The 12746-nt window shown below is 48.2% G+C and overlaps 1 protein-coding gene across 6 annotated transcripts in view; it reads left to right on the top strand.

Moving 5' to 3' along the window:
• Nucleotides 1-12746, top strand: part of SMARCA4 (SWI/SNF related BAF chromatin remodeling complex subunit ATPase 4) — an 813549-nt gene that overhangs the window by 90351 nt on the left and 710452 nt on the right. The gene's annotated exons all lie outside the window — the stretch shown is intronic.

The raw sequence follows: 12746 nt of genomic DNA, 5'->3' as shown, positions 1-12746 counted from the left end.
CAGCGCTGCAGGCAGGCAAGGGGGGGGATTCCTCGGGGAAACCTCCACTTGGACAAGGGAGAGGGACTCCTGGGGGTCACTTCTCCAGTGAAAGTCCGGTCCTTCAAGTCCTGGGGGCTGCGGGTGCAGGGTCTCTCCCAGGCGTCGGGAATTTAGGTTCAAAGAGTCGCGGTCAGGGGAAGCCTCGGGATTCCCTCTGCAGGCGGCGCTGTGGGGGCTCAGGGGGGACAGGTTTTGGTACTCACAGTATCAGAGTAGTCCTGGGGTCCCGCCTGAGGTGTCGGATCTCCACCAGCCGAGTCGGGGTCGCCGGGTGCAGTGTTGTAAGTCTCACGCTTCTTGCGGGGAGCTTGCAGGGTTCTTTAAAGCTGCTGGAAACAAAGTTGCAGCTTTTCTTGGAGCAGGTCCGCTGTCCTCGGGAGTTTCTTGTCTTTTCGAAGCAGGGGCAGTCCTCAGAGGATGTCGAGGTCGCTGGTCCCTTTGGAAGGCGTCGCTGGAGCAGGATCTTTGGAAGGCAGGAGACAGGCCGGTGAGTTTCTGGAGCCAAGGCAGTTGTCGTCTTCTGGTCTTCCGCTGCAGGGGTTTTCAGCTGGGCAGTCCTTCTTCTTGTAGTTGCAGGAATCTAATTTTCTAGGGTTCAGGGTAGCCCTTAAATACTAAATTTAAGGGCGTGTTTTAGGTCTGGGGGGTTAGTAGCCAATGGCTACTAGCCCTGAGGGTGGGTACACCCTCTTTGTGCCTCCTCCCAAGGGGAGGGGGTCACAATCCTAACCCTATTGGGGGAATCCTCCATCTGCAAGATGGAGGATTTCTAAAAGTTAGAGTCACTTCAGCTCAGGACACCTTAGGGGCTGTCCTGACTGGCCAGTGACTCCTCCTTGTTTTTCTCATTATTTTCTCCGGCCTTGCCGCCAAAAGTGGGGCCTGGCCGGAGGGGGCGGGCAACTCCACTAGCTGGAGTGTCCTGCTGGGTTGGCACAAAGGAGGTGAGCCTTTGAGGCTCACCGCCAGGTGTGACAATTCCTGCCTGGGGGAGGTGTTAGCATCTCCACCCAGTGCAGGCTTTGTTACTGGCCTCAGAGTGACAAAGGCACTCTCCCCATGGGGCCAGCAACATGTCTCGGTTTGTGGCAGGCTGCTAAAACTAGTCAGCCTACACAGATAGTCGGTTAAGTTTCAGGGGGCACCTCTAAGGTGCCCTCTGGGGTGTATTTTACAATAAAATGTACACTGGCATCAGTATGCATTTATTGTGCTGAGAAGTTTGATACCAAACTTCCCAGTTTTCAGTGTAGCCATTATGGTGCTGTGGAGTTCGTGTTTGACAAACTCCCAGACCATATACTCTTATGGCTACCCTGCACTTACAATGTCTAAGGTTTTGTTTAGACACTGTAGGGGTACCATGCTCATGCACTGGTACCCTCACCTATGGTATAGTGCACCCTGCCTTAGGGCTGTAAGGCCTGCTAGAGGGGTGTCTTACCTATACTGCATAGGCAGTGAGAGGCTGGCATGGCACCCTCAGGGGAGTGCCATGTCGACTTACTCGTTTTGTCCTCACTAGCACACACAAGCTGGCAAGCAGTGTGTCTGTGCTGAGTGAGAGGTCTCCAGGGTGGCATAAGACATGCTGCAGCCCTTAGAGACCTTCCTTGGCATCAGGGCCCTTGGTACTAGAAGTACCAGTTACAAGGGACTTATCTGGATGCCAGGGTCTGCCAATTGTGGATACAAAAGTACAGGTTAGGGAAAGAACACTGGTGCTGGGGCCTGGTTAGCAGGCCTCAGCACACTTTCAATTGTAAACATAGCATCAGCAAAGGCAAAAAGTCAGGGGGCAACCATGCCAAGGAGGCATTTCCTTACAAGCCCCTTCTAGCCCACAAACATATTCTTGTCAAGACAGACAATATGACGACAATGTATTATTTAAACAAACGGGGGGACGCACTCGTCACAACTGGGTATCCTAGCGCAATTTGGCATTGGGCAATTCACAACAACATTCGCCTGATAGCACAAAATATACCAGGCATTCACAGTCAGTTAGCTGACAATCTCAGTCGAGATCACCAACAGTCTCACGAATGGGAAATACATCCCTAAATTCTAAAAGATCACTTCTACCGCTGGGGGACACCAAACATAGATCTGTTTGCAACAAAAGAAAACACAAAATGCCAAAACTTCGCATCCAGATACCCACATCCTCAGTCCAAGGGCAATGCTCTATGGATCAGCTGGTCTGGGATATTTGCTTATGCTTTTCCCCCTCTCCCGCTCATTCCTTTTCTGGTCGACAAACTGAGTCAAAACAAACTAATACTCATAGCACCAACATGGGCTCGCCAACCGTGGTACACCACCCTGTTGGAGTTCTCGGTAGTACCGCACATCAAACTACCAAACAGACCAGATCTGCTAACACAACACCAAACAACAGATCAGGCACCCGAATCCAGCATCGCTCAACCTAGCAATCTGGCTCCTGAAATCTTGGAATTCGGATATCTAAACCTCTCAAAAGAGTGTATGGAGGTCATTAAACAAGCAAGAAAACCCACAACAAGACATTGTTATGCTAATAAATGGAAAAAGTTTGTTTTCTACTGCCAGGCTAATCAAATTACGTCGCTAAACGCCTCCATATAAAACATTGTAAGTTATTTACTACACTTACAAAATCAAATCTTGCTTTTTCTTCCATTAAAATCCATCTCACTGCAATATCTGCTTATTTGCAGATTACACATACAAAACCGCTTTTTAGAATCCCAGTTATCAAAGCCTTTATGGAGGGACTAAAAAGAATCATACCCCCAAGGACACCACCAGTACCTTCGTGGAATCTTAATAGTGTACTAACACGACTCATGGGTCCACCATTTGAACCCATGCATTCTTGTCAAATCCAATTCTTGACGTGGAAAGTAGCCTTTCTAATAGCCATCACTTTTCTATGAAGAGTTAGCGAAATACAGGCATTTACTATACAAGAACCCTTTATACAGATACATAAACATAAAGTGGGTCTCCGTACAAATCCACAATTTTTACCAAAAGTCATATCACCGTTTCATCTAAACCAAACTGGGGAACTCCCAGTCTTCTTTCCACAACCAGAATCAGTAGCAGAAAGGGCATTGCATACATTAGACATTAAAAGAGGTCTAATGTATTACATTGACAGAACAAAACAATTTCAAAAAACAAAACAATTGTTTGTAGCTTTCCAAAAACCTCATGCAGGTAACCCTATATCCAAACAGGGCATTGCCAGATGGATAGTCAAATGTATTCAGACCTGTTACCTTAAAGCTAAAAGAGAATTACCCATTACTCCAAGGGCACATTCCTCTAGAAAAAAGGCGCCACAATGGCTTTTCTTGGTAATATACCAATGACAGAGATTTGTAAGGCAGCCACCTGGTCTACACCCCATACATTTACTAAGCATTACTGTATAGATGTGTTAGCAACTCAACTAGCCACAGTAGGACAGGCTGTATTAAGAACATTATTTCAGACAACTTCAACTCCTACAGGCTGACCACAGTTTTTGGGGAGATTACGGCTTTGTGGTCTATGCACAGCATGTGTATCTGCAGCTACACATGCCATCGAACCGAAAATGTCACTTACCCAGTGTACATCTGTTCGTGGCATGTTGTGCTGCAGATTCACATGCGCCCTCCCACCTCTCCAGGAGCCTGTAGCCGTTTTAGTTGCATGTAAATTGTAAATATGTAAATGAATATTCCTTTACTACACACTATGTACATACATTTCTACTCCATTGCATGGGCACCTCTAGTATCCTTACTTTACCAACTCCTACCTCACCCTTTGCGGGGAAAACAATCTAAGATTGAGTCGACGCCAATGCGCAATGGAGCCGAAAGGAAGGAGTCACTCGGTCCCGTGACTCGAAAAGACTTCTTCGAAGAAAAACAACTTGTAACACTCCGAGCCAACACTAGATGGCAGGATAATGCACAGCATATGAATCTGCAGCGCAACATGCCACGAACAGATGTACACTGGGTAAGTGACATTTTCCACATGTGTCACCCTTCTAGCAGACCTTCCAGCCCTAAAGGAAGGGTGGATTATATTACTTGCGAGGGCAGATATGCCCCTGCTATGTCTTTGTCGATTCTCAGACATAGTATGTGAACAATGAGACCACATGTGGTGGACACTGGTCATTGTGAGTTAGGCAGCTACATGATGGCTTCACTGACAGTGTGGATGTTTGGTATCAACATCTTGTATTAATAAACCTTTACTGAATCCAGTGATGGATATATTAATACATGCACTCAGAGGGCACCTTAGAGGTGCCCCCCCTGGAAAACTTACCAACTCCTATTGTGGGCATTGACTAGTCCACACCAGTATAGACACCTTAGACAGAATGCTGTCCCCCTGAGGTGAGAGCCAATGCTGTCGATGGCTCAGAACAAAGGCCTGCTCTGGGCAGAGGTGTGACCTCCTCTCACAGGCAGGATGGGCCTTCCAGGACGGGTAACTTCGAAGGCCTTACCACCTTTAAAATGCGACCCAGGCCTCTCCAGGCCGACCCCCAGTTCCTGTCCCCACTTTTGGCGACAGGACTGGTGGGAAATTAGGAAGAGTGCCCACTTCCTGCCAGTCCCTCCCCTGAAGTGGATGAACTGAAGTGGACACTACTTTGTAAATATATTCCATCTTGTATGGAAGGAATTAGGCCAATAGGGTTAGGGCTATGCCACTTCCCAAAGGAAGTGGTCATATGAAGGGTGTAGTCACCCTAAAGGTAAGTAGCCCAGTGGCTACCACCTGGCACTCCTTTTAACGCCCATAAATTCAGTATTTAGGTGGCACCCCAGAGCCCTAGAATCAGATTCCTGTCGACCTAAGAAGAGCTGGACAGCACAGAATTCTCCCAGCAGAGCAGACATAAGACACCAACTGCCTTGGCCCCAGCTCTACTGGCCTGTCTGCAGCCTTCAAGGAACCTGCACCCAGAAGATAACTGTCATGCAGCCCAGTGACCTCCAAAGCCTTGGGAGGACTGCCTGCTTCGATAAAGACCAAGAACCCAGTGGACATGGGACCTGTCCAAAAGAAACCATCTCTAAAGAAGATGTCTGCATGAGGAACCGCAAAACCGCCGTCTGGAGCCACCTCTACACCGACACCCCCGGCTTGAGTCTAGATGGCCCACCAGTCCAGTGAAGGTTCCCCAGTGCTTCTGACTGAGAGTACACTGTGGGCTGACCTCTGCTGGGCTCCACAGCAACACCTGCAGCCTAAATCCGAAGACTCCCCCTGACTGCGGACTTCCCAGTAAGGTATTTCTGATGCCAAAAGACACTCCTGCACCCAGAGCCACTGGGCCTAGGGGAGCTAGACTGTCAGTATCCCTACGACCCCTGGCATCTCTACTTACCTGGGCACCTGTGGGTTGACCTCTCCCGGCCTTCTGGCTAGAGCCTGCAGCCCATTTCTGAAAGTGATCTCTTCCTCTGAATAACAATGGGCGTCCGACGCTGTGTTAGCACTCTGCACCTGGCTGCCGCTGTGCTACTAAGGGTGTAAGTTTGGTGCTGCCTTGTGGCCCACCTGGTACTTATCTCAGCTCCAGGAGATCGACCCCTGACCCCGCTTTACTCACCTGTAAGCAGCGCTTCAGCAGATACCGCCGTCTCCATTGGATAACATTGAGCGCCTGACTCTGTGTTGGCACTCTGCACCCGGCTGTCCCTGTGCCGCTGAGGGTGCCTCAACCCCGGGAGACAAATCACTGACACTGCTTGTCCTTACCTGGGAGCAGTGTGTTTTTATTCCTCTCCAGTCTCCACAATTAACATTGGTCACCGACTCTGACCACTGCACCCAGCCGCCCCTGTGCGACTGGGGGTGCACTCTTGGTACAACCTGAACCTTGCCCGGTGCTAGTTTAAAATCCTGAAGACTGAGACTGTAAGTCCAGTACCTACCTGTAAAACTGCATTCTTGTTACCTCCTACAGGTTAACATTGAAGACTCTGAAAATTGCAGTGTGTCGATTTTTGAAACCGCAAAGTATTTTTAACTTAAAAACGACTTACCTTTTAACAAAGTTCTTTGGTTCAAAACATATATTAACCCCTTAGCTGCTGGGCCTTTCCCCCCCCCCAGTGCTGAGCCCTTTTTTGGCTATTTGGGGTAGTTCGCGCTTAGGGCTTCATAACTTTTTGTCCACATAAGCTAACCACGCCAAATTTGCGTCCTTTTTTTCCAACATCCTAGGGATTCTAATGGTACCCAGAGTTTGTGGTTTCCCCTGGAGGAGACCAAGAAAACAGCCAAAATACAGTGAAAATTTTGTTTTTTCCCAAAAAAATGGGAAAAAAGGGCTGCCGAAGAAGGCTTGTGGTTTTTTCCCTGAAAATGCCATCAAGAAAGGGTTTCTGGTGCTGAAATCACTAACTTCCCACCTTTCAGGAACGGGCAGACTTGAATCAGAAAACCACATTTTTCAACACAAATTTGGCATTTTACTGGGACATACCCCATTTTTACTATATTTGGTGATTTCAGCCTCCTTCCAGTTAGTGACAGGAATGGGTGTGAAACCAATGCTGGATCCCGGAATGCTAAACATTTCTGAAAACTAGACAAAATTCTGAATTCAGCAAGGGGTCATTTGTGTAGATCCTACAAGGTTTTCTTACAGAAAATAACAGCTGAAATAAAAAAAATATTGAAATTGAGCTGAAAACAACAGCCATTTTTCTTTATGTTTTACTCTGTAACTTTTTCCTGCGATGTCAGATTTCTGAAAGCAATATACCGTTTTGTCTGCTGGACTCTTCTGGTTGCGGGGATATAAAGGGCTTGTAGGTTCATCAAGAACCCTAGGTACCCAGAGCCAATAAATGAGCTGCACCCTGCAGTTGGTTTTCATTCTATACTGGGTATACAGCAATTCATTTGCTGAAATATGAAGAGTGAAAAAGAGGTATCAAGAAAACCTTTGCATTTCCAAAATGGGATCAAGATAAGGTTTTGAGGAGCAGTGGTTATTTGCACATCGCTGAATTCCGAGGTGCCCATACTAGCATGTGAATTGCAGGGCATTTCTCAAATAGACGTCTTTTTTACACACTCTCTTATATTTGGAAGGAAAAAATGTAGAGAAAGATAAGGGGCAATAACACTTGTTTTACTATTCTATGCTCCCCCAAGTCTCCCGATAAAAATGATACCTCACTTGTGTGGGTAGGCCTAGTGCCCGCGACAGGAAATGCCCCAAAACACAACATGGACACATCCTATTTTTTTTATAGAAAACACAGCTGTTTTTTCCAAAGTGCCTACCTGTAGATTTTGGCCTCTAGCTCAGCCGGCACCTAGGGAAACCTACCAAACCTGTGCATTTCTGAAAACTAGAGACATAGGGGAATCCAAGGAGGGGTGACTTGCAGGGCTGGGACCAGGTTCTGTTACCCAGAATCCTTTGTGTAAGGAAATGCCTCCTTGGCATGGTTGCCCCCTGACTTTTTGCCTTTGCTGATGCTATGTTTACAATTAAAAGTGTGCTGAGGCCTGCTAACCAGGCCCCAGCACCAGTGTTCTTTCCCTAACCTGTACTTTTGTATCCACAATTGGCAGACCCTGGCATCCAGATAAGTCCCTTGTAACTGGTACTTCTAGTACCAAGGGCCCTGATGCCAAGGAAGGTCTCTAAGGGCTGCAGCATGTCTTATGCCACCCTGGAGACCTCTCACTCAGCACAGACACACTGCTTGCCAGCTTGTGTGTGCTAGTGAGGACAAAACGAGTAAGTCGACATGGCACTCCCCTCAGGGTGCCATGCCAGCCTCTCACTGCCTATGCAGTATAGGTAAGACACCCCTCTAGCAGGCCTTACAGCCCTAAGGCAGGGTGCACTATACCATAGGTGAGGGTACCAGTGCATGAGCATGGTACCCCTACAGTGTCTAAACACAACCTTAGACATTGTAAGTGCAGGGTAGCCATAAGAGTATATGGTCTGGGAGTCTGTCAAACACGAACTCCACAGCACCATAATGGCTACACTGAAAACTGGGAAGTTTGGTATCAAACTTCTCAGCACAATAAATGCACACTGATGCCAGTGTACATTTTATTGTAAAATACACCACAGAGGGCACCTTAGAGGTGCCCCCTGAAACTTAACCGACTGTCTGTGTAGGCTGACTAGTTCCAGCAGCCTGCCACACCAGAGACATGTTGCTGGCCCCATGGGGAGAGTGCCTTTGTCACTCTGAGGCCAGTAACAAAGCCTGCACTGGGTGGAGATGCTAACACCTCCCCCAGGCAGGAGCTGTGACACCTGGCGGTGAGCCTCAAAGGCTCACCCCTTTGTCACAGCCCAGCAGGGCACTCCAGCTTAGTGGAGTTGCCCGCCCCCTCCGGCCACGGCCCCCACTTTTGGCGGCAAGGCTGGAGGGAACAAAGAAAGCAACAAGGAGGAGTCACTGGCCAGTCAGGACAGCCCCTAAGGTGTCCTGAGCTGAGGTGACTCTGACTTTTAGAAATCCTCCATCTTGCAGATGGAGGATTCCCCCAATAGGGTTAGGATTGTGACCCCCTCCCCTTGGGAGGAGGCACAAAGAGGGTGTACCCACCCTCAGGGCTAGTAGCCATTGGCTACTAACCCCCCAGACCTAAACACGCCCTTAAATTTAGTATTTAAGGGCTACCCTGAACCCTAGAAAATTAGATTCCTGCAACTACAAGAAGAAGGACTGCCTAGCTGAAAAACCCCTGCAGAGGAAGACCAGAAGACGACAACTGCCTTGGCTCCAGAAACTCACCGGCCTGTCTCCTGCCTTCCAAAGATCCTGCTCCAGCGACGCCTTCCAAAGGGACCAGCGACCTCGACATCCTCTGAGGACTGCCCCTGCTTCGAAAAGACAAGAAACTCCCGAGGACAGCGGACCTGCTCCAAGAAAGGCTGCAACTTTGTTTCCAGCAGCTTTAAAGAACCCTGCAAGCTCCCCGCAAAAGGCGTGAGACTTGCAACACTGCACCCGGCGACCCCGACTCGGCTGGTGGCGATCCAACACCTCAGGAGGGACCCCAGGACTACTCTAAGACTGTGAGTACAAAAACCTGTCCCCCCTGAGCCCCCACAGCGCCGCCTGCAGAGGGAATCCCGAGGCTTCCCCTGACCGCGACTCTTTGAATCCTAAGTCCCGACACCTGGGAGAGACCCTGCACCCGCAGCCCCCAGGACCTGAAGGACCGGACTTTCACTGGAGGAGTGACCCCCAGGAGTCCCTCTCCCTTGCCCAAGTGGAGGTTTCCCCGAGGAACCCCCCCCTTGCCTGCCTGCAGCGCTGAAGAGATCCCTAGATCTCCCATTGACTTCCATTACAAACCCGACGCTTGTTTCTACACTGCACCCGGCCGCCCCCGCGCTGCTGAGGGTGAAATTTCTGTGTGGACTTGTGTCCCCCCCGGTGTCCTACAAAACCCCCCTGGTCTGCCCTCCGAAGACGCGGGTACTTACCTGCAAGCAGACCGGAACCGGGGCACCCCCTTCTCTCCATTCTAGCCTATGTGTTTTGGGCACCACTTTGAACTCTGCACCTGACCGGCCCTGAGCTGCTGGTGTGGTGACTTTGGGGTTGCTCTGAACCCCCAACGGTGGGCTACCTTGGACCAAGAACTGAACCCTGTAAGTGTCTTACTTACCTGGTAAAACTAACAAATACTTACCTCCCCTAGGAACTGTGAAAATTGCACTAAGTGTCCACTTTTAAAACAGCTATTTGTGAATAACTTGAAAAGTATACATGCAATTTTGATGATTTGAAGTTCCTAAAGTACTTACCTGCAATACCTTTCGAATGAGCTATTACATGTAGAATTTGAACCTGTGGTTCTTAAAATAAACTAAGAAAAGATATTTTTCTATACAAAAACCTATTGGCTGGATTTGTCTCTGAGTGTGTGTACCTCATTTATTGTCTATGTGTATGTACAACAAATGCTTAACACTACTCCTTGGATAAGCCTACTGCTCGACCACACTACCACAAAATAGAGCATTAGTATTATCTATTTTTACCACTATTTTACCTCTAAGGGGAACCCTTGGACTCTGTGCATGCTATTCCTTACTTTGAAATAGCACATACAGAGCCAACTTCCTACATTGGTGGATCAGCGGTGGGGTACAAGACTTTGCATTTGCTGGACTACTCAGCCAATACCTGATCACACGACAAATTCCAAAATTGTCATTAGAAATTGATTTTTGCAATTTGAAAAATTTTCTAAATTCTTAAAAGACCTGCTAGGGCCTTGTGTTAGATCCTGTTTAGCATTTCTTTTAGAGTTTAAAAGTTTGTTAAAAGTTTGAATTAGATTCTAGAACCAGTTTTAGTTTCTTAAAAAGTATTCCAACTTTTAGAAGCATAATGTCTAGCACAGATGTGAATGTGGTGGAACTCGACACCACACCTTACCTCCATCTACAGATGAGAGAGCTAAGGTCACTCTGTAAACTAAAGAAAATAGCAATGGGCCCCAAACCTACCAAAGTACAGCTCCAGGAGCTTTTGGCAGAGTTTGAAAAGGCCAACCCCTCTGAAGATGGCAACTCAGAGGATGAAGATAGTGACTTGGAGGGAAATTCCCCCCCTCCAGTCCTACTTAGGGAGAGCAGGGCTTCTCAAGCCCTGACTCCACAAATAATAGTCAGAGATGCTGGTTCCCTCACAGGAGGGACCAACAACTCTGAAATCACTGAGGATAACTCCAGTGAAGAGGACATCCAGTTAGCCAGGATGGCCAAAAGATTGGCTTTGGAAAGACAGATCCTAGCCATAGAGAGGGAAAGACAAGAGATGGGCCTAGGACCCATCAATGGTGGCAGCAACATAAATAGGGTCAGAGATTCTCCTGACATGTTGAAAATCCCCAAAGGGATTGTAACTAAATATGAAGATGGTGATGACATCACCAAATGGTTCACAGCTTTTGAGAGGGCTTGTGTAACCAGAAAAGTGAACAGATCTCACTGGGGTGCTCTCCTTTGGGAAATGTTCACAGGAAAGTGTAGGGATAGACTCCTCACACTCTCTGGACAAGATGCAGAATCTTATGACCTCATGAAGGGTACCCTGATTGAGGGCTTTGGATTCTCCACTGAGGAGTACAGGATTAGGTTCAGGGGGGCTCAAAAATCCTCGAGCCAGACCTGGGTTGACTTTGTTGACTACTCAGTGAAAACACTAGATGGTTGGATTCAAGGCAGTGGTGTAAGTAATTATGATGGGCTGTACAATTTATTTGTGAAAGAACACCTGTTAAGTAATTGTTTCAATGATAAACTGCATCAGCATCTGGTAGACCTAGGACCAATTTCTCCCCAAGAATTGGGAAAGAAGGCGGACCATTGGGTCAAGACAAGGGTGTCCAAGACTTCAACAGGGGGTGACCAAAAGAAAGGGGTCACAAAGACTCCCCAGCAGAAGGGTGATGAGACAACCAAAACTAAAAATAGTAAAGAGTCTTCTACAGGCCCCCAAAAACCTGCACAGGAGGGTGGGCCCAGAGCCTCTTCACAAAACAATGGGTACAAGGGTAAAAACTTTGATCCCAAAAAGGCCTGGTGTCATAGCTGTAAACAGCATGGACACCAAACTGGAGACAAGGCCTGTCCCAAGAAAGGTTCCACTCCAAACTCCCATCCAGGTAACACTGGTATGGCTAGTCTCCAAGTGGGATCAACAGTGTGCCCAGAGCAAATCAGGGTCCACACTGAAGCTACTCTAGTTTCTGAGGGTGGGGTGGATTTAGCCACACTAGCTGTCTGGCCGCCTAACATGCAAAAATACAGACAGCAACTCTTAATTAATGGGACTAGAATAGAGGGCCTGAGGGATACAGGTGCCAGTGTCACCATGGTGACAGAGAAACTGGTTTCCCCTGGCCAATACCTGACTGGAAAAACTTACACAGTCACCAACGCTGACAACCAGAGAAAAGTACATCCCATGGCAATGGTTACTTTAGAATGGGGAGGGGTCAATGGCCTGAAACAGGTGGTGGTCTCCTCAAATATCCCAGTGGACTGTCTGCTTGGAAATGACCTGGAGTCCTCAGCATGGGCTGAGGTAGAACTAAAAACCCATGCAGCAATGCTGGGTATCCCTGAACTGGTGTGTGTGAAAACAAGAGCACAATGCAAGGCACAGGGTGAAAAAGTAGAGCTGGAGTCTGGAAAAATGGCCCAACCTACCAAGAGAACAGGAAAGTCAGTTGGGAAACCAACTGCAACACAGCAAAAGAAAGGGAACCTCTCTTCTCAGGAAGAAGTTCTGCCCTCCGAGGGAACTGAGCCTTTGGAGCTTGAACCTTATCAGGTTGAGCTCTTAGGCCCAGGGGGACCCTCAAGGGAGGAGCTGTGTAAGGGACAAGAAACCTGTCCCTCTCTTGAAGGCCTTAGGCAGCAAGCTGCTGAAGAGTCCAAAGGCAAGAAAAATGGAACACATAGGGTCTATTGGGAAGATGGGCTCCTGTACACTGAGGCCAGAGACCCCAAACCTGGTGCCACTAGGAGAGTGGTAGTGCCTCAGCTGTTCAGAGAGTTCATCCTAACATTGGCCCATGACATTCCCCTTGCTGGACATTTGGGACAAACCAAGACGTGGGAGAGGTTAGTCAACCACTTCTACTGGCCCAATATGTCCAACATGGTTAAGGAGTTTTGCCTC

Source organism: Pleurodeles waltl, chromosome 4_2, assembly GCF_031143425.1.
Source record: "Pleurodeles waltl isolate 20211129_DDA chromosome 4_2, aPleWal1.hap1.20221129, whole genome shotgun sequence".
Taxonomy (NCBI): domain Eukaryota; kingdom Metazoa; phylum Chordata; class Amphibia; order Caudata; family Salamandridae; genus Pleurodeles; species Pleurodeles waltl.
This window is presented reverse-complemented; position numbering and strand designations above follow the sequence as displayed.